Source organism: Eleutherodactylus coqui, chromosome 6 (genome assembly GCF_035609145.1).
Source record: "Eleutherodactylus coqui strain aEleCoq1 chromosome 6, aEleCoq1.hap1, whole genome shotgun sequence".
Taxonomy (NCBI): Eukaryota; Metazoa; Chordata; class Amphibia; order Anura; family Eleutherodactylidae; genus Eleutherodactylus; species Eleutherodactylus coqui.
In genome coordinates this window covers 26,197,672-26,219,550 of record NC_089842.1, presented here as the reverse complement: position 1 = coordinate 26,219,550, position 21,879 = coordinate 26,197,672, and the positions used below count along the sequence as shown (strand labels likewise).

The window sequence follows — 21,879 nt, the reverse complement described above, 5'->3', positions numbered from 1 at the left end:
TTATATTTTTTTTAGGTTTTTACACTTTTTTGCAATAAAACCCCCTTTTTTTGGAAATCTTTTTTTTTTCTCTATAGCTGCATTCAAAGTCATGTAACTTTTTTATTTTTCTATGTACGGAGCTCTATGAGGGCTTATTTTTTGCGAGACGAGCTGTAGTTTTTATTGGTACCATTTTGGGAAATGTACGGCTTTTTTGATCACTTTTATTGCATTTTTTGTGAGGCAAAATGCTAAAAATTAGCATTTTGCCTCTGTTTTTTAGCGTTTTTTTTTTACGCTTTTTGTCGTACAAAATAGAAAGCGTGTTCAACTTTTTGTACACGTCGTTACGGACGCGTCAATACCAAATATGTGGGGTTTTAGTTTTTTTTCCCTTTTTTTATGCTAATATTAGAAAAAGCATAAAAAAAGGGGTTTTTTACATTTTTTTTTTTTACATTTTTCTTTTTTTTACACTTTTCTTTTCTTTTTTTTATACTATTTGAGTCCCTCTGAGGGACTTACATCACTGTGCCTATGATCGCTGTCATAAGGCATGGCAAAGCTACTGCTCTGCCATGCCTTATCGCTTGTACAGCGATTATAGGCACAGGCAATACAGGACGCCGGTGTCTGGCGTCCTGTTGCCATGGTGACAGGCCGGGCTCTCGCGATAACATCGCGAGTTCCGGCCGGAGACACACAGGGATCGCGATCCCTCTGTGAACTCTTTCCCTGCCGCGATCTACTTAGATCGCGGCAGGGAAGGGGTTAACAGCGGCGGGCGCATCTCCGATGCCCCCCCGCTGTTGGAGCGGGACGCCGGCTGTGACTGACAGCCGGCTCCCGCTGCGGGATAGCGCGGGATCTTATGTGATCCCGCGCTATCTCCAGGACGTACCAGGTACGTCATGTTGCGGGAAGTACCAGGCTGCCATGACGTACCAGGTACGTCCAGGAGCGGGAAGGGGTTAATGATGCAGCCTTTTTTTTTTGCATTTTCGTATTTTTCTCCCCACATATAAAAAATGCTAACTCCTTTATTTCTCTATCGACTGAGGGCTTGCTGCATGACAGCTTGTTTTTTTGCAGTACGAGTTGTATTTTTACTAGAGATGAGCGAGCATACTCGTCCGAGCTTGATGCTTGCTCGAGTATTAGGGTACTCGAGATGCTCGTTACTCGAGACGAGCACCACGCGGTGCTCGAGTCAATTCCATTTCCTTCCCTGCATGTTTTGCTCCATTTTCTGGCCAATAGACATGCAGGGAAGGCATTACCACTTCCTCCTGTGACGTTCCAGCCCTATCCCACCCCCCTGCAGTGAGTGGCTGGTGAGATCAAGTGACCGCCGAGTATTCAAAGCGGTCCCACCCGCGGCTCGCCTCAGGCACACACTGGCAGAGATTAGGGAGAATGCTGCTGCTGCTATAGGCAGAGTGTTAGCGTCTTCAAGAACCCCAACGGTCCTTCTTAGGGCCACATCTGACCGTGTGCATAACTGTTGTGGGTGCTGGGAGCAGTTTTGGCAATTTTTTTGTTTTTATCTTGGACTATTGAGTTCTCAGTCTGCAGCCACTTATACAGAGTATAGGGGCAGTACTGGTGAGGCAGGGACAGTGCTAGTGTAGAATCCTGTTAACAAGTACCCCAAAAAAACCTCCTCCCTAGGGCTACCTGTGAGTGTGTGCAATACTGTTGTAGTGGCTCACTATTAGCCAGCTAGGCCTTTCTGCAGCCCAGCGTATAATTTTTTCGGCGCACAGTGTGCGTTACATAACCGCTGTGAGCCTCCAACTGCAGGCCAATAATTGCCTAATTATTTACACTGCTCTGTGCGTTCCGTCAACTTCACGCACAGCGTACGCCCACAGCCACTGATAGAGGGAAAGACATATACACGCTATCTAGGCTGCTGGTTTTTTCAAACAAATCTGAAAAAACACTCCTCCTTAGGGCTAACTGTGAGCGTGTGCATTTTACTGCGTGGCCGCTGGGAGTTGTAGTGTCAATGCAAAGCTTTTATTCACAGACTCGATTATTTAGGAATGATCACACCCTTCCAAATTGATTGATCAAAGGTGTTGGACAGTGCGCTCTGTCCTGAAAGTATTCAGTCTGACACAAGTTCAGAAACAAGTAACTTCCTGTTTATTTCTGGGCGCGTGGCCTTTTTTATAAGGTGTAACATAACAGCCCTTTTGGGGCAGGCAAAGGTTACATAGATACAACGTATTGTTTGATTATTGGATAAGCGTCTCCCTTCATCCGGTCATCTGGTATTGGCCGTCACGTGGTAGCAGATTGTATAGGGCGGATACTAGTTCGTACCCCACGTGTATTTTAACCGAAATGATTGGCTGTGACATCATGAGTTAGTAATAGCATAGACCTCCCATGTTATTTGCGTCTGTTTCCAGTAAAATCGCTGGGGGGATTTTTGCGGTATCTAGAAAGCGGTACCTTGTCTCAAATGCGGTTGATTGTCTAATTTCTACTTCTCCTAAAAAAACAAGCAGCTGGACAAACAGATATATTTATATATATGTTTCGTGCTAAATTCCATCTTTGTCAGCAGAGTTATAAAAACAGATATTTTCATATAAGCGGAAGTATTGCATAATTGTAAGTACATTTCTATAGTTGAATCAGAACAGAATGCAAGCATTTTAATTGACAAATGTTCACTGCCCAGGCCCACTAACCCCAATATATATAGATATACATATATTGGGGTTTCACTATTACCCAGCTAGGCCTTTTTCCAGCCTAGCATGTAATTTTTTACGGACTGCTGTGTGCGTAACATAACCGATGTCAGGCTCCAACTGCACGCCACTAATTGCATAATTATTCAGACCACTCTGTGTCTGCTCTATTGGTAATCCACCATGCTGAGAGGTAGGGGTAGGCCTAGAGGACGTGGCCGTGGACGCGGGTGAGGACGCGGAGGTCCAAGTGAGGGTGTGGGCACAGGCCGAGTTAAATGTTACAGGGGTCTGCCTATACTTCTGCTACAGAAATATTACTGGGATCTGTCTATACTGTTACTACAGAAATGTTACAGGGGTCTGCGTATTATTCTGCTACATAAATGTTACAGGGGTCTGCTTATACTGCGGCAACAGAAATGTTACTGGGGTCTGACTTTACTTCTACAGAAATGTTACTGGGGTCTGCCTATACTTCTACTACAGACATGTTACAGGGGTCTGCCTATGCTTCAGCTACATAAATATTACAGGCGTCTGCTTATACTGCTGCTACAGAAATGTTACAGGGATCTGCCTATACTGCTGCTACATAAATGTTACTGGGGTCTGCCTATACTGTTACTACAAAAATGTTACTCGGCTCTGTCTGTACTGCTGCCACATAAATGTTACTGGGGTCTGTCTATACTGTTACTACTGAAATGTTACTAATACTGGGCTCTGCCTATACTCCTGCTACTGAAATGTTGCAGGGGTCTGCCTATACTGCTGCTACATAAATGTTACTGGGGTCTGCCTATACTGTTAATACAGAAATGTTACTCGGCTCTGTTTATACTGCTTCTACATAAATGTTACTGGGGTCTGCCTATACTGTTACTATAGAAATGTTACTCGGCTTTGTCTATACTGTTACTACATAAATGTTGCTGGGGTTTGTCTATACTGTTACTACGGAAGTGTTACTGGGGTCTGTCTATACTGTTACTACAGAAATGTTACTGGGTCTCCCTAGACTTCTGCAACATAACTGTTACTGGGGTCAGCTTATACCTTTGCTACAGGAATATTACAGGGGTCTGTGTATAGTATGGGTGCACTAAGTCTTCCCATCGCGGTGTTCTACCTATCTGGCCCCCCAAAAAACCCTGACTGACTAGGGCATGGCATGTGGGCCGCAGCCAACATGTATTTCCTCTCACGTAACCTCAGCTATCCGGGGCACTGCAATGGGATTTCTTTCTGTACCGTCTGTGTGTACCTGCTAGCCACCCATGCTGCGGGTGCACACAGACTTGCCATAGCGGAGTTGTACCTGCCTGGCACTTTAAAAAAAAACAAAACTGAATGGTTAGGGCATGGCGTGTGGGCCGCAGCCAACATGTATTTCCTCTCATGTAACCTCAGCTATCCGGGGCACTGCAATGGGATTTCTTTCTGTACCGTCTGTGTGTTCCTGCTAGCCACTCATGCTGCGGGTGCACACAGACTTGCAATAGCAGAGTTGTACTTGCCTGTCCCGAAAACACTGACAGACTTGGGTAGGGTGCAGAGTGCAGATGGTTTACCCCTTGCGTTGTCGATGACGTATCCGACACCCAAACAGAATGAGTAGTGTGTCGACACATGGAGTCCCCATTGCTATGTCACTCGCAGCACCTTGGGCCACACAAGGTGTTGGCTGGGACAGAGGCTGACCCAGGGCCCGCTCACATACCTCCCACACAGAGTATTGCTGCATTGTGGAGATGTGTAGAAGTGCTTGGCTGGCAGCGGACTCCCCTTTATGCCCACATTTGTAGCTCCTGACGGAGGTGGCAAAGGATTGGAATGAAGATCGAACGTCAATCTATCATCCATTCTCAACAGCATTGTGGCTATCGCCCACACTTTCAAAGAGGGTCGCTGCCTGGCCCTGCCAACCCTCTGCAGTGTGTGCCTCTGGTTCCTCCTCATGGCAGACGCACTTATAAATAGACATGAGGGTGGTGTGGCTATGAGGGCAGCGTGTGGCATGAGGGCAGCTGAAGGCTGCGCAGGGGCACTTTTGTGTGCACTGCGGATGCAGGGTCGAGCGGGGGGGGGGGGGGTTGGGCAGCATGTAACCCAGGAGAAGAGGCAGTGGTGTGTCCCGCAGGCAGTGATTGTGGTTGGTTGGAGGCAGTGTGGTGCTTAGCTAAGGTGTGCCTTGCTGATGAGGGTTTGTCCGAAGTAAAAATTGTTAGGGGGGAGGGGGGGGCGGGCACCCTCTTGCCGCTATTGTGGCTTAATAGTGGGACCTGGGAACCTGAGATGCAGTCCAGCATGTTGTCCCTCGCCTGCCCTATCCGTTTCTGTGTCTTTTCCATCACTTTCGTAGGTTTTGCAGATTTTCACAAGTGAAAACCTTAGCGAAGCATGGGTCATATACAAAAATGCTCGAGTCGCCCATTGACTTCATTGAGGTTCGTTACTCGAAACGAACCCTCGAGCATCGTAGAAAGCTCGACTCGAGCAACGAGCACCTGAGCATTTTGGTGCTTGCTCATCTCTAACCAGGACGTAACCTTACTTCATGTGTCTGTGACATCATCAGACGCCTGCGATGTAATAGTGGAGGGCCGATGGTTTGCCAGGCTTGCTAATGGACCCAACAGACCAATGTAGATGGAGGAGAAAAAAAGTATGGCATTAGAAAAGTGGAGATGAAAATCCCCCAAAGATTGCAGCATGCTTAGGTCCAAGATAGGCTGCGTCACTAAGGGGTTAATGAGCCGATCTGACCTACAGTCCTTTCACAGCAGCAGATGTGATATGTGTAATAAGATCTCTCAAAAGCCCCTACCTGCTTGTTGATGGTTTCCACATAACTATATATATATATATATATATATATATATATATATATATATATACCTTATATTCTATACCACACAGTGTACAATTAAACATAATCTGATAATGGAAATTCTTTATTTTCAGCGCCCGAATGCCCAAAGAACCAAGAATGGAATAAATGTGGGACCGCATGTCCAATCAGCTGTGACAATGTATACAATCCACCAGGAATCTGTATACTATCATGTGTGCCGGGATGTTTCTGCAAAGCACCATACATCTTCCGTTCTGGCACATCTGGTCCTTGTGTCCTTCCCAAGGATTGCCCAGGTGAGGAGCAGTGAAGAACGATCCCCCATATAATACAGGAAGAGGTTTGGAACAATGTGATTCTGAAAAATGTAACTTATTCCAAATTATATGCAATCCGTTCACAGTAAGAAAAGTAATATGTGTAATAAGATCTCTCAAAAGCCCCTGCATGCTTGTTGATGGTTTCCACACAGTACATATACCTTATTTTCTATACCGCAAAGTGTAAAAATAAACAGAATCTGATAATATGAATTCTTTATTTCAGTTCCCCAATGCCCAAAGAACCAAGAATGGCGTCAATGTGGGACTGCATGTCCAACCAACTGTGGAAATGTAGATAAACCCATTTCATGTGATAAGAAATGTGTGCCGGGATGTTTCTGCAAAGAACCGTACATCTTCCTGTCTGGCACATCCGGTACCTGTGTCCTTCGCAAGGATTGCCCAGGTGAGGAGCAGCGAAGGACAATCCTCCAAATAATACATTAAGAGGTTTGGAACTAAGTGGTTTTAAGGGCTTCTGCACACTGGCGAGAGCAATATTGGGATGTGATTGATGCCCCGATATCGCTCTCACAATCCTTCCTGAAGCCCTGAATGTGAGGCGTTTGCGCAGTGAAACAGCCACCCAACCCTACAGGGCTGAAGGAATCTGTTCTTCTCCCATTGTTTCCTATGGGGCCAGTGGCAGCACCACCAGCCGCTTTGAATTCAATGGGAGATGCTTGCAATCCTCTGCCACTGCTTTGACAGCAGTGGCAGGGGACTCTCTGTGATGAGGATTTTCAGGGGAGGGCTTGAAATATTAGCACCCCCCTCCTCCCCGAAAATCATTAATAACTGTAGTAATAAAAAAGTAGAATACATCACCTTAGTAGCGCTGTCATCTCTGGTCTCGCGTCTGCTTGCAGGTCCCGGCACTCTTCTTCTGCTCTTCCTCTGGCCGGGGATTGAAAATCCCTACCTCCTGAAGCGTTGCCTCTGATTGGTCACAGCGCTCAGCCAATCAGAGGCAACGCTTCAGGAGGTGGGTATTTTTCCTGGGCAGAAGAAGAGTGCTGAGACCTACAAGGAGACGCGCTGGAGATGACAGCACTACTAAGGTTCTACTTTTTAATTTTTATTTTTCTACAGTTATTGATTATTTTCTTGGGGGGTGGTGGCTAATATTTCAAGCACCCCCACCCCCTGTCACCAGGACGTAACCTTATTTCATGTGGATGGCATGGAATTAGAATCTGAGCCCGTGCTGTGTCGGTAACATCATCGGACGCCCGCGATGTAATAGTGGAGGGCTTGCCAATGCCTGTGATTGCTATTACAAGTGATAAGGCATTTCATAATGATCATAGCTGCTACGGTACAAGTCCCTGACAGGGATATAAAAAGCGTTAAAGAAAAAAAGATAAAAATAGTGTGAAAAAAATGTATTTTTCCTATTAGTATAACAAAACCCACATATTTGGCATCATCGCATCTGTCACAACTCGTACAATAGATTGAACACATTATTAATCCTGCATGACAAAAAGCATAAAAAACACTCAAAAACTGGAGCAAAGTGCTAATTTTCTTCATTTGCTTTCCAAAAAAGGCAATAAAAGTCATCAAAAAAGCTGTATGTACCCTAAAATGGTACCAATGAATTAAAGCTCATCTACGGAAAAATAAAAAAGTTAAATAACTTTGATTAGAGCAAGGTAAAAAAAAATCCAAAAAATGGGTTTTTATTGTTAAAAAGTGGAAACACATAAAAAATAAGAATAATTTTGGTATCGTAATCGTATCGAGCTGCAGAAGAAATGTATCAGGTCAGTTATACTGCATGATTAACGCTGTAAAAAGAAGCAAAAAAAAGACAATGGCAGAGTTGATGTGTTTTCTCTACTTGTTATAAAAAAAATAATAATTAAAGTTTTACAATATAGTATATTCACCCAAACATGGTACCAATAAAAACTTCAGTTCACCACGCAAAAAACAAGCCCTCATACGGCCAATTCGATAGAAAAATTTCAAAAAAATGATGAACTTTGAAAAGTGCAAATGAAAATCCCCCGAAAATCGTTGCATCCTTATGTCCAAAATAGGCCGTGTCCTTAAGGGGTTAATCAAGACTATTAGCAAACTTTTGTATTTTAAATGCATTGGGGTAAAAACGGGTTACAAAGCCTACATCTCCTTTTAGGTAGCTTATATATGGGCTGATGGTCCCCGAGTAATCGCTCCAAAGACCCTCATCTTGTGAAGACCCGGGATCCAACAAACCAATGTTGATGGAGAAAAAAAAATTATGGCATTAGAAAAGTGGAGATGAAAATCCCCAAAAGATTGTAGCATGTTTAGGTCCAAGATAGGCTGCGTCACTAAGAGGTTAATGAGCCGATCTGACCTAAAGTCCTTTCACAGCAGGAGATGTGATATGTGTAATAAGATCTCTCAAAAGCCCCTACCTGCTTGTTGATGGTTTCCACACAACTATATATACCTTATATTCTATACCACACTGTGTAAAAAAAACCAGAATCTGAAAATGGAAATTCTTTATTCTCAGCGCCCGAATGCCCAAAGAACCAAGAATGGAATAATTGTGGGACCGCATGTCCAATCAGCTGTGACAATGTATACCAACCACCAGGAATCTGTATTACCCTCTGTGTGCCGGGATGTTTCTGCAAAGCACCATACATCTTCCATTCTGGAAAATCTGGCACCTGTGTCCTTCCCAAGGATTGCCCAGGTGAGGAGCAGTGAAGAACGATCCCCCACATAATACATGAAGAGGTTTGGAACAATGTGATTGCAAAAAAATTAACTTATTCCAAAATATATGGAGTATTGTCTGTGTTTATAAGGAACCTAAAGCCCTGCTCATCCTGAGCCTCCAGGTCCATGAATAGAACAACAGTACTACAGTGTAGACTGACACACAGGCAGAAGAGACTGTGTGGCATTCAGAATGGGCTGGGTGACAACTCTCCTGCAATATCAGAAGACCCCCAGAAAATCTGGCAAATCTCCCCCAGTGTCTTTACATCATACTCCGCTCTTCCCATTTCTGCGGCGCCATCTGGAGGGAGAAATTAGTGCAGGAATGGGGAGAGGTGAGTATCTGCACCTCTGGTCTGGGGTCTGTAAAAAAAGAGGGGTTGTGATCTGTATACACAGAGTGTAGTGTAAAATCTGTACAATGGGGGGTTGGGTATGACATCTGTATTCGGGGTGGTCTAGGGGATCTAGTCTGAGGTCTTTATGATAAACAGGGTTTAGGAATATATTCTTAGGGGGGCTGTTCCATGGTCTGTTTATAGCTGGTCTAGGACCTATTTCTCTCTTTAGGGGGCCTGGTATATGTTTCCTGTTCATTTTTGAGTGTGCTAAGCAGGGATATATTTCTGTTTGTGGACCAATTAAAAATTGGTATCAAAGTCTACACAAACTTTGAGGGTACTTTTACGTGGGCCAATGGTTCCCCACTCAATCGCACAAAAGACCCTCAACTTGTGAAGACTCGGGAACCAACAGGGCAAGTGAGTTAGAGTCACTCACTTGTTTAACTTGCTTGGTTTTCAGCTCACCTAAACACAAAGTAACTGTCGGCCTATTTAAACAGACAATCGCCACATGTGGTATCATCTCATCTGTAAAGACCTGTAAAGTGAATTAAACACACATTTTATACTCAGTCAAACGCTATTGAAAAAAAATATCTCTTTGCTTTTTTTTTGTTAATTTTGCCTAACATGCAACAAAAATAATCGAAAAACCCTTATGTAACCCAAAGTGGTGCTATAAAAACTGCAACTTGTCACAAAAAAGAGACTTCCTAGTGCTCTGGGGTGCAATAAAAAAAGGATTTTCTGAAAACAAGGGATTTTATTTTGTAAAACTGGAATAACCTAAAATATCATTTAGTATCATTGTAATTGCACCAAACCGCAGAAGAAATGTATCGTGTCATTTGGGTGGGTGGGTGCCAGGAAGCCACCGGTGGTACATAACAATATCCCATTGCATTGCCCATCACAGCTGAGGTAGTAATGTCATGTTTAATGCAGGTGGGCTTCGGCCCACACTGCATGCCCCAGTCAGACTGGGGTTCTTTAGAAGTGGACACATGTAGTTACAACTCCCTGTGGACCCACAGCATGGGTGGCTCCCTGGAACCCACCGGCGGTACATAAATACATCCCATTGCAGTGCCCAACACAGCTGATGTTACGTCAGCTGTAATGCAGGTGGGCCAAAAATTTATTGGATTACACTGTAGGCGAGGGCCCCCAAAAATTGGTGTACCAACAGTACTAATGTACCTGAGAAAAATTGCCCATGCCCAACCGAGAGGGCAGGTGAAACCTATTAATGGCTTTGGTTAATGTGGCTTAATTGGTAACTAGGCCAGGAGACAGCCCAGTTAAAATAAAAATTGGTTGAGGTGAAAGTTTCAACGCTTTAATGAGCATTGAAACGTATAAAAATTGTTTAGAAAAATTATATGACTGAGCCTTGTGGGCCTAAGAAAAATTACACGTTCGGCGTGATTACGTGAGGTTTCAGGAGGAGGAGGAGGAGGAGGAATATTATACACAGATTGATGAAGCAAAAAGATCCCCGTTTTGGATGGTGATAGAGAACGATGCTTCCATCCGCGGGTGCAGCCTACGTATTGTTTAGGTATCGCTGCTGTCCGCTGGTGGAGAAGAGAAGTCTGGTGAAATCCAGCCTTTGTTCATCTTGATGAGTGTTAGCCTGTCGGCACTGTCGGTTGACAGGTGGGTACGCTTATCTGTGATGATTCCCCCAGCCACACTAAACACACTTTCTGACAAGACGCTAGCCGCAGGACAAGCAAGCTCCTCCAGGGCATACAGCGCGAGTTCAGGCCACGTGTCCAGCTTTAACACCCAGTAGTTGTAGGGGGCAGAGGCGTCACCGAGGACGGTGCTGCAATCGGCTACGTACTCCCTCACCATCCTTTTACAGTGCTCCCGCCAACTTAGCCTTGACTGGGGAGCAGTGACACAGTCTTGCTGGGGAGCCATAAAGCTGTCAAAGGCCTTAGAGAGTGTTCCCCTGCCTGCGCTGTACATGCTGCCTGATCTCTGCGCCTCCCCTGCTACATGGGCCGCGGAAATGTGCCTTCGGCCACTAGCGCTGTCGGATGGGAAGTTTACCATCAGTTTGTCCACCAGCGCCCTGTGGTATAGCATCATTCTCGAACCCCTTTCCTCTTCGGGAATGAGAGTGCAAAGGCTCTCCTTATACCGTGGATCGAGCAGTGTGTACACCCAGTAATCCGTAGTGGCCAGAATGCGTGTAACGCGAGGGTCACGAGAAAGGCATCCTAACATGAAGTCAGTCATGTGTGCCAGGGTACCTGTACGCAATACATGGCTGTCCTCACTCGGAAGATCACTTTCAGGATCCTCCTACTCCTTCTCCTCCTCTGGCCATACACGCTGAAAGGATGGCAGGCAAGCAGCATCTGTCCCCTCAGCAGTGGGCCAAGCTGTCTCTTCCCCCTCCTCCTCATGCTCCTCCCCCTCCTCCTCCTCTGGCCATACACGCTGAAAGGATGACAGGCAAGCAGCATCTGTCCCCTCAGCAGTGGGCCAAGCTGTCTCTTCCCCCTCCTCCTCATGCTCCTCCCCCTCCTCCTCAATGCGCTGAGATATAGACATGAGGTTGCTCTGACTATCCAGCGATATACTGTCTTCCCCCGCCTCCGTTTCCGATTCTAAAGCGTCTGCCTTTATGCTTTGCAGGGAACTTCTCAAGAGGCATAGCAGAGGAATGGTGACGCTAATGATTGCAGCATCGCCGCTCACCATCTGGGTAGAATCCTCAAATTTTCCAAGGACCTGGCAGATGGCTGCCAACCAGGCCCACTCTTCTGTAAATAATTGAGGAGGCTGACTCCCACTGCGGCGCGCAAGTTGGAGTTGGTATTCCACTATAGCTCTATGCTGCTCATAGAGTCTGGCCAACATGTGGAGCGTAGAGTTCCACTGTGTGGGCACGTCGCACAGCAGTCGGTGCACTAGCAGATTAAACCGATGTTGCAGGGTCCGCAGGGTGGCAGCGTGCGTGTGGGATTTGCGGAAATGTGCGCAGAGCTGGTGCACCTTTCCGAGCAGGTATGACAAGTGTGGGTAGCTTTTCAGAAAGCGCTGAACCACCAAATTAAAGACATGGGCCAAGCATGGCACGTGCATGAGGCTGCCGAGCTGCAGAGCCGCCACCAGGTTACGGCCGTTGTCACACACGACCATGCCCGATTGGAGGCTCAGCGGCGCAAGCCAGCGGTTGGTCTGCTCTGTCAGACCCTTCAGCAGTTCGTGGGCCGCGTGGCTCTTCTCTCCTAAGCTGAGTAGTTTCAGCACGGCCTGCTGACGCTTGCCCACCGCTGTGCTGCCACGCCGCGCGACACCGACTGCTGGCGACGTGCTGCTGCTGCTGCTGACACATCTTGATTGCGAGACAGAGGTTGCGTAGGAGGAGGAGGAGGAGGGTTTAGTGGAGGAAGCATACACTGCCGCAGATACCACCACCGAGCTGGGGCACGCAATTCGGGGGGTGGGTAGGACGTGAGCGGTCCCAGGCTCTGACTCTGTCCCAGCCTGCACTAAATTCACCCAATGTGCCGTCAGGGAGATATAGTGGCCCTGCCCGCCTGTGCTTGTCCACGTGTCTGTTGTTAAGTGGACCTTGGCAGTAACCGCGTTGGTGAGGGAGCGTACAATGCTGCGGGAGACGTGGTCGTGCAGGGCTGGGACGGCACATCGGGAAAAGTAGTGGCGACTGGGAACCGAGTAGCGCAGGGCCGCCGCCGCCATCATGCTTTTGAAAGCCTCTGTTTCCACAAGCCTATACGGCAGCATCTCTAGGCTGATCAATTTTGCAATGTGCACGTTTAACGCTTGAGCGTGCGGGTGCGTGGCGGCGTACTTGCGCTTGCGCTCAAACTGTGGCGCTAGCGACGTCTAGACGCTACGCTGAGAGACATTGCTGGATGGGGCCGAGGACAGCGGAGGTGAGGGTGTGGGTGCAGGCCAGGAGACGGTACTGCCTGTGTCCTCAGAGGGGGGTTGGATCTCAGTGGCAGGTTGGGGCACAGGGGGAGAGGCAGTGGTGCAAACCGGAGGCGGTGAACGGGCATCGTCCCACCTTGTGGGGTGCTTGGCCATCATATGCCTGCGCTTGCTGGTGGTGGTGACTCCCCAGCTGATCTTGGCGCGACAAAGGTTGCACACCACTGTTCGTCGGTCGTCAGGCGTCTCTGTGAAAAACTGCCACACCGTAGAGCACCTTGACCTCTGCAGGGTGGCATGGCGCGAGGGGGCGCTTTGGGAAACAGTTGGTGGATTATTCGGTCTGGCCCTGCCTCTACCCCTGGCCACCGCACTGGCTCGGCCTGTGCCCACTCCCTGACTTGGGCCTCCACGTCCTCGCCCGCGTCCACGTGCTATAGGCCTACCCCTACCCCTCAGCATGGTGTATTAGCAGTAGTGCAGAAACAGAACGCTGTAATTAAATGTGCCGCTTATTGGCCTGTGGTTGGAGGCTGACTTCGTTTACGGAACCCTAGGAAATAATTTTCCGCAAGCCTGCTGTAACACTTAGCTGGCTGCGTATGAATTTGGAGAACTACTACCCCCAGCAGAGACCCAGAACACTGAGCACAGTGACAGGCAGGCCAAATAGATTTTTTTCAAAAGGACCACTGCGTATATTCAATCAATAGTATATGTCTTCTGTCCCTGCCTACACAATTCTGTCCCTGAACTGTGTCACGGAACTGCAGTGTGGCACTGTTATTAACTGCAACAGACCGGTGATTTCAGAGCCAGGAAATAATTTGGCGCAAGCCTGCTGTAACACTTAGCTGGCTGCGTATTTATTTGGAGAACTACTACCCCCAGCAGACACGGACCCAGAACACTGAGCCCAGTGACAGGCAGGCCAAATAGATTTTTTTCAAAAGGACCACTGCGTATATTCAATCAATAGTATATGTCTTCTGTCCCTGCCTACACAATTCTGTCCCTGAACTGTGTCACGGAACTGCAGTCTTGCACTGTTATTAAAGGGGTTGTCCCGCGCCGAAACGTTTTTCTTTTTTTTTTCAACAGCCCCCCCGTTCGGCGCGAGACAAACCCGATGCAGGGACCTAAAAAAAAATCCGCACAGCGCTTACCTGAATCCCCGCGCTCCGGTGACTTCTTACTTACCGGCTGAAGATGGCCGCCGGGATCTTCTCCCTCGGTGGACCGCAGGGCTTCTGTGCGGTCCATTGCCGATTCCAGCCTCCTGATTGGCTGGAATTGGCACGCGACGGGGCGGAGCTACACGGAGCCGCTCTCCGGCACGAGCGGCCCCATTGAGAAAAGAAGAAGACCGGACTGCGCAAGCGCGTCTAATCCGGCGATTAGACGCTGAAAATTAGACGGCACCATGGAGACGGGGACGCTAGCAATGGAACAGGTAAGTGAATAATTTCTGATAACTTCTGTATGGCTCATAATTAATGCACAATGTACATTACAAAGTGCCTTAATATGGCCATACAGAAGTGTATAGACCCACTTGCTTTCGCGGGACAACCCCTTTAACTGCAACAGACCGGTGATTTCAGAGCCAGGAAATAATTTGGCGCAAGCCTGCTGTAACACTTAGCTGGCTGCGTATTTATTTGGAGAACTACTACCCCCAGCAGACACGGACCCAGAACACTGAGCACAGTGACAGGCAGGCCAAATAGATTTTTTTTCAAGATTTTTTTCAAAAGGACCACTGCGTATATTCAATCAATAGTATATGTCTTCTGTCCCTGCCTACACAATTCTGTCCCTGGAGTATTACTGCAGGGCGCAATGCTCTGCACGGCCGATATACCAAAAAAAAAAAAAAGTGCAACACTGCTAAAAGCAGCCTCCACAGTACTGCACACGGTTAGATGTGGCCCTAAGAAGGAACGTTGGGGTTCTTGAAGCCTACACTAACTCCTAACACTCTCCCTATAGCAGCTCCGGCACCAACAGCACTGTCCCTCAGCTATCTCACAACGCATCTGAGGCGAGCCGCGGGAGGGGCCGATTTTTATACTCGGGTGACACCTGATCTCCCCAGCCACTCACTGCAGGGGGGTGGTATAGGGCTTGAACGTCGCAGGGGGAAGTTGTAATGCCTTCCCTGTCTTTCAATTGGCCAGAAAAGCGCGCTAACGTCTCATAGATGAAAGTGAAAGTAACCCGAACATCGCGTGGTACTCGTTACGAGTAACGAGCATCCAGAACACGCTAATACTCGAACGAGTATCAAGCTCGGACGAGTACGTTCGCTCATCTCTAGATGAGACCATGCGGACTGGTTATCCCTATGGGGCTTGAATTCTGCACTTCAATTTCTTCCTCCCTGTGGATTTGCTGCACCCGCTACAGTGAGGAGGAGATTGAATAGAGTGGTGGTCAAACATGCTCCATTCATGTCAATGGGACTGACAGAAATAGCCAAGTGCAAGCCTTTAACTATCTCCGTCAGACTGGAGGTACATCACCTAACCGCCTCGCTCCCTTACTTATAGCAAAGACTCGCACTACTTCTGGCTATTAAAATGTGGGTTAGGCCACTTTATTAACAAACTTTTGAAAAATTTTAACTCTCTTTTAAACTTTTAAAACTATTACCCCTTCCCATGCTACCATAAATTCCTATTTCTTTAATCCGGAAATACCAGGGGCGTTAGTAAGCCCTGATCTCATACCACAGCTAGCATGGAAAGTTCTTCACCACCAGGGATGCGGCATACCCCCTATATCGCATTCCGCCCCACCCCACTAGCGCACACTAGCGCCACCTCCAAACCATCTTGTAGTCCATACTGGAATGTTTCCAACCCGACCTCATTAAGGTGCACCCTGTCCCTTCTCAAAGTCCCCTTTTCCCTGTCTTCTAACTCCCAATGTCTAACTGCTATACCACTAAAATATTGAACAAACATTGTCATCTTCAATTTGTTCAACTTCCTGACCCACTCGATGGCTTCTGGATCCCTAGCTCCTCTCCAGACTCTTCGTGCTACAATGTCCAACCATACTAGCACCGATTCTTCGAACCAATCCTGAACGCATAAGGCCACCTGCAGACGCCCAGGTTGGATCCCGCTGCAATGATTCTCGCAGCGAGATGCGGTCCCGTTTCCCCCTAGAGGCCTGCGACTTACCCACTCCTGGTGTCTCCTCTCTGTGCTGTGTGCCGGCTGCCACCCAGCCAGCGCATCTGCAGAGAAGAGCCGGCCCGTCACCACTGATATTTCTGTGCGGGCCTCTGCTTCAGCAGCTCTCCTCTGCCAGTTCCCATTAAAATGAGGGCACTGTACCCCATCGGTCTCCGTCATCAGGTGAAGTTCCCTGAACGTCTCCATCTGAAAACGTGCATCAGATGCTCCATTCTCACATCCTGGAACATGCTAATCCCAAAAACCTATGTGCATTTGCAAACATTGCAGAACAAAATGCCGTAACAGAGCCAAAATTAGGGGGGAAAACAAAGCTTTGTTTGTTAATTGCCTGAACCCCCGCTGAATTATCAGACCAGAGACAAATCCTCCAATTAGTCAACTGCGTACCCCATATTTCCAGAGCGACCACCAAAGGAAAAAATTCCAATAGCGTCACATTTTTGGTCCACTGCTTATCTTTCCACGATATTGGCCAGGGGGCCCTGACACTGGCACTGGGATCCAGTACCAGACAGACTAAATACAGAAGTCCCCACCTAGAGTCAGGCGAAACGAGATGACGCGCCAGCCGGTGATGTCATAAATACGGCCCCCTCCTACCAAGCCCCCTAGCAGGAGAGCCCTCGAGCCCGGCCGTGATGGACGCACCTCCGCGCTCGGCGGGACACGCACCGCCGACCAGCCCGAGTAACCACCGGCATGGGGGACCCCCAAGCGGAGACACCCACAACACCGCCAGTGGCACCAGCGATGACAACGCTGAGCACCGGCGTGCTCAGAGGGAGCCTCTTCCTAACAGGCAAATTACCTGCCCGTTGAAAGAAGACAGGAAAACCTTCCAAATATGCCCCATGTCATCCGTACGAAATGTTGCGGCTCCCTCACCCCCACTGTCGCCAAAAGCAGCCGTCTTGAAAAAGCACGACCCATTGGAATCACTTTGCAAGGGAAATTGAACAGAACCAGCAACATTTGCATCTGGTGTAATGTTGCTTTCTTCCAACTGTCTCTCATAGCCACTCCACTTGGCAACCAAAAAACCATCTCCGCTGTGTCAATCTTAATACCCCAAAAAATTTTAAACGCAACACTGGTCCCATAATTTTTTCCTCGGATAGCAAAACGCCGGCCTGACCCATCAGCTTGCAAAACGTCACCAACAAAAATTCTGAATCACTCGAAGCTTCCGGGCCGACGAACAAAAAATCGGCTAAATAGTAAATGACTGATGTGATGCCCTGTACTTGAGCATCCACTCCAAAAATGAGCTAAATCACTCAAGTAGTAGCACAAAATGGAGCATCCCATTGGTAAACACATATCTGAAAAATTGTCCGTCGAGCCTGCAACCTAGTAGGTGAAAGCAAGTGAAAAGCCACTTTTGCTAAACGGGCCCGCTTGCTGGCCAACCGCACCGACTGCACTGCCCCGTCAAATGATGAGTAGGAAACGGCAGCCTTTTCTTTAGAGATGCCATCGTTTACCGATTCGTCTGACGGGAACAACAAATGATGGATCAAACGGAACTTACCGGCCTCCCTCTTGGGTACTAGCCCCAATGGGAAAACCCGCAAATTCGAGAAAGGAGGTTCTGAGAAGGGGCTACTTCTTTCAGCAGTTTCTCACTGACTACAGCGGTATTGTCAATTGCAGATTGTAAATTGGGGCATAACAGTAACGCGGGTTGATGGGGAAATGGTATGACAAACCGCTCACAAAATGCTTGCTTCCTGCCTCTTGTGGTACCCGGCAAACCACAGATGCAGGAAACTGCTTCTCACCGGGGTTCGGCGCGCTACTGTAAGTGTCCACCGTGGCAGAGGCTCTCTGCCTACAGAAGCAACGTGTCGCTGCTTCCTGTAATCCGCACACTGAACACTCGTGTTGGAAATTACATGTCACGTAAAATCTGCAATGGCCCTCGTATAGTAAATCAGAGCCTCTTGGTCAGGTGGAGGCTACAGGTCTGGGCTGTTGCCCAGCCGCAGCTGCTCCCCCCTGGAAAGCACGTCTACAGCGGATGTCGCGCCAGAATTAGCTGAATTCACACAGTGGTAGCTTGTGATGCCCAACTAATATATCCAGTACCGAAACCCAAAGCCTAAATTCCTCATCGTAGCACCACCAAGCTACACCTCCATGCAACTTGTATGCGCTATAAGTGGAATTGATGTACACCATTATTTCGGTCCTTTGCTAAGTTGATGCTGACATGTAACGTGAATTAACCCTTAAAATGTCTGGAGTCAATTACCTAAAGTTTTTGTGACCTTATGTTTCTTCTCAGCTCAGCATATCCTCCTGCTCATTCCACACACCCCCTTTGACCCAGTGTGTGTGGCTGGCTCTGCTTCCTTCCTCGCTGCCCGCTGAGCTGAATAAGGAACTGCTCCCTCCCTCCCCACTCCCCACAGATCTCGATGTCTCCCACCTTACACTTGCCACTCCCACCTGCCCCTTCTACCACAAATCCAGCCAGCTCAAGGCCGCTGGACACAGTGCCACCATCTGGAGGGACCATATGGTGCTCCCTCTCCTCCACATGGCCCTCCTTTCCCATGTGCTGCTCCTCACCTCTGCTGGCTCCAGCAGTCCTGCGCTCGCTCACAGACTGTAGCACCACCACAGACCTTGGTGCTGCCGCTGACCTCTGCTTCTGACTCCTAGCCCCGTGCTGCTCCTTACCGCTGATGGCTACAGCTGTCCTGTGCCCACTTACGCTCTGCAACACCATCACAGACCTTGGTGCTGCTGCCGATTTCTGCTCCTGACTCCTAGCCCTATGCTGCTTCTCTCCTCTGCCAGCTCCAGATGTCCTGCGCCTGCTCACGCACTACCGCACCACCACAAACCTTGGTGCTGCCGACGACCTCTGCTTCTGTCTCCTAGCCCCATGCTGCTGCTCTGTGCCTGGGTTGCTTCCTCGCCCACCGTGCTTCGTGGCTGTGGCCTGCCCCTCTTGGCGCTCCCCTCCTGAGACGACAGCTCCCGCTTCGTCATTGTCGCTGGGTTCGACCTGCAGGCTGCCAGAAGATGTTCAAGCCATCTAGTCCCATCCTGCCTCACAGCCTCCCAGATCTTCAACTGTAAATCCTTCATGTGGTCTTCTCCTTTGTCTTCCAACTGTCCTTCTTCCACTGTCCTCCACGTGATCCCTCTACTGGCATCCTCTTCTCTTTTCTCTTTTTTCTTGCTTCACACTCCACCCACTTCCTATTCTTGCTCCACCTATTCCCACTAAGCTCTCTCACACTTAAACCTTTCTGGTCCCCTCCCCTCCAGTCCCAGGCAGCTGCATTAAACATTCTGCTGCTTGCAAGTCTGATTGAAGATGAATGGAGTGTCACCACATATGCATGACCTCCGCTCCTCTTTACTGCAAGGGTGGAGTGAACCTGCAATGAGAAGGAGATGAGGATATGGACCCTCGTTCTTGGGATCAGTGGGGTTCTTAGTGGTGAGACCTCCACTGATCAGACTTTTATCAACTGTACTATGCTGTGGATAGGTAATAAAAGCAAATTTGGCGCAATAATCTGTAATTTATCTTGTTAACTGAATTTAATGTGGTATCTTTCTGTGTATAGTGCCGAATTTCTGCAGCAGAAATTCTACATACAAAACTGCATCAAAATCTGTGCCATTACATGCAGATTTTATCACAGATCCAATTGCATTGGATCTACAGGGTAAAATCTGCTGCAGATCCATGGTGAAAAAATGTGGCAAAATCAGCATCAAATGGTGCGGTTTTTGGTATCCAATTTGCTACAAAATATGCGGCGCAAAATATGCTTTGGATTTTGGTGCAGATCCAAGAGGGAGGGGCAGAACCAGTGAAGTAACACATGACTGTGCTTTCAAACTACATCGGGGGTATTTGTAGTCGATAGTCTGAGACACATAGTTCTGCATAGGATCTGTGTGCAAAAAAACAAGGATATGTTTAATCAAGACTATTAGCAAACTTGCCTTTCATATTTTAAATGCATTGCAGTAAAAACTGATTGCAAAGTCTATAAACTCTTTTAGGGTACTTATGGGCTGATGGTCGCATGATTAATAGCTTACAAGACCCTCAACCTGTAAAGACACAGGTTCCAACAGGGTGAGTGAGTTAGAGTCGCCTACTTGTTGGAGTTGCTTGGTTTTTCTTTCCCCTATGAAGGACAGCCTGATTGTTGTGAATGGAGGCGGCAGCTATAAGAGATCTCCAGCGCTCTCCGGCTCCATTCACAGGGCCATGACCTTCACAGGAGTGACAATCGCTGGGATGGTTATCAGGCACTGAAGAGCATGACAGTCACCCTGTGTAAATGTTCCCTAACAAGGCAAACTTTGAATTGGGTATTGATATGCTAATTAGAAGCTGCAGGAGTTACTAACCCCTACCCGCCCCAGAGTGTATATGTATGCTTTGGGTGAGAAGGGATTTCTGCAAATAAGCATACAGGTATGTCCTAAAGATGCTGTGAGCTCAGAAGCTGAGCCAGTGCTATCCGTAGCGGGAGCTGGCTGTGACTGAGATGTTCGCTATTTTGTGTGTATTATCTGTTAGTTGTGAAGATACTAAAATGAGGATGATATTTGTGTTTCTAATCTAAACCTCTGGGGAAAAGGAACATCGCCTGCTTGTTGATGGTTTCCGCGCAGCTATATATACCTTATTTTCTCTACCACACAATGCAAAAATAAACTGATAATTATAGTAGGATTTCACTGATTTCAGTCATTTTACAGAATCTGACAATAGAAATTCTTTATTCCAGCACCCAAATGCCCAAAGAACCAAGAATGGAGTCAATGTGCGCCCGCATGTCCGATCAACTGTGGAAATGTAGACGATAAACCTGTTAAATGTACTAAAAAATGTGTGCCGGGATGTTCCTGCAAAGCACCGTACATCTTCCTGTCTGGCACATCCGGTTCCTGTGTGCTTCGCAAGGATTGTCCAGGTGAGGAGCAGCGTAGGACGATCCACCACATAATACATGAAGAGGTCTGGAACGATGTGATTCTAAGGGCTTCTGCAGTAAGCCATGATTTTGTGCTATTACACGGCTGTGAAAATCACAGCGGCAAAACAGAATGGAACAAAGCCATTGATTCCAATGGGTTCGTTTTAACTTTTTTTTTCGGGATTCTCGCATGTTAATACTACATGCAAGAAAAGATCAGACTCACCCTATCTTTCTCTCATCCAAGAAAGATAGGGTGGGATCTTTCTTCCCACTTTTTTTTTTTCAAACAGTTAAAAAAAATAAAAATTACCTGGTTCATGCGCTACTATGCTCCGTAGTGGCGAGCGTAGTAGCGCACACTCCCCTTTGAAGAAACCCTTACAAATACAATTAATGCCAAAATCTATAGAATCTTTTTCCTGTTTCACATGGGGCTGAATGAGACCATACGGACTCCATGTTATCCCTATGGGGCATGAATTCTGCACTCATTATAATCCGCATCTTTACTTTACAACCACAAGATTATATTCCGCAGTGTAAAAGCTTTCTGCTGAGGAATTACGGACGCCTTGTGGAATTGTTGTGGATTTCTAACATACAGAAGATGTAGTTCTGCAATTAAAGTCTGCAGGATGTTCTGCAGAACGCATTCCACAGTTAAAAACGCAACAAAATCCACATCTGCGCTGCGTCCTGCCGAAAATTCCATCCCATGTGAAAAGTCCTGATAGAAGTCAATGGGATGTGCAAATACATGCAAAAATACACTAGGAGATGTGTGAAACGCTGCGCAATTGCATAAGATAAAGAACACGTCTGGAACTCATTAGACTAATTAGCCATTTCA

At 47.5% G+C, this 21,879-nt stretch overlaps 1 long non-coding RNA gene across 1 annotated transcript; it reads left to right on the top strand.

Annotated features, from left to right (window-relative positions):
* The first annotated feature begins 6,167 nt into the window (after positions 1-6,167).
* Positions 6,168-20,915, top strand: LOC136572020 (uncharacterized). The gene is made up of 3 exons (XR_010785739.1): positions 6,168-6,276; positions 8,383-8,568; positions 20,838-20,915. It is a non-coding gene; the product is annotated as an uncharacterized lncRNA (long non-coding RNA).
* The last annotated feature ends 964 nt before the right edge of the window (positions 20,916-21,879 follow it).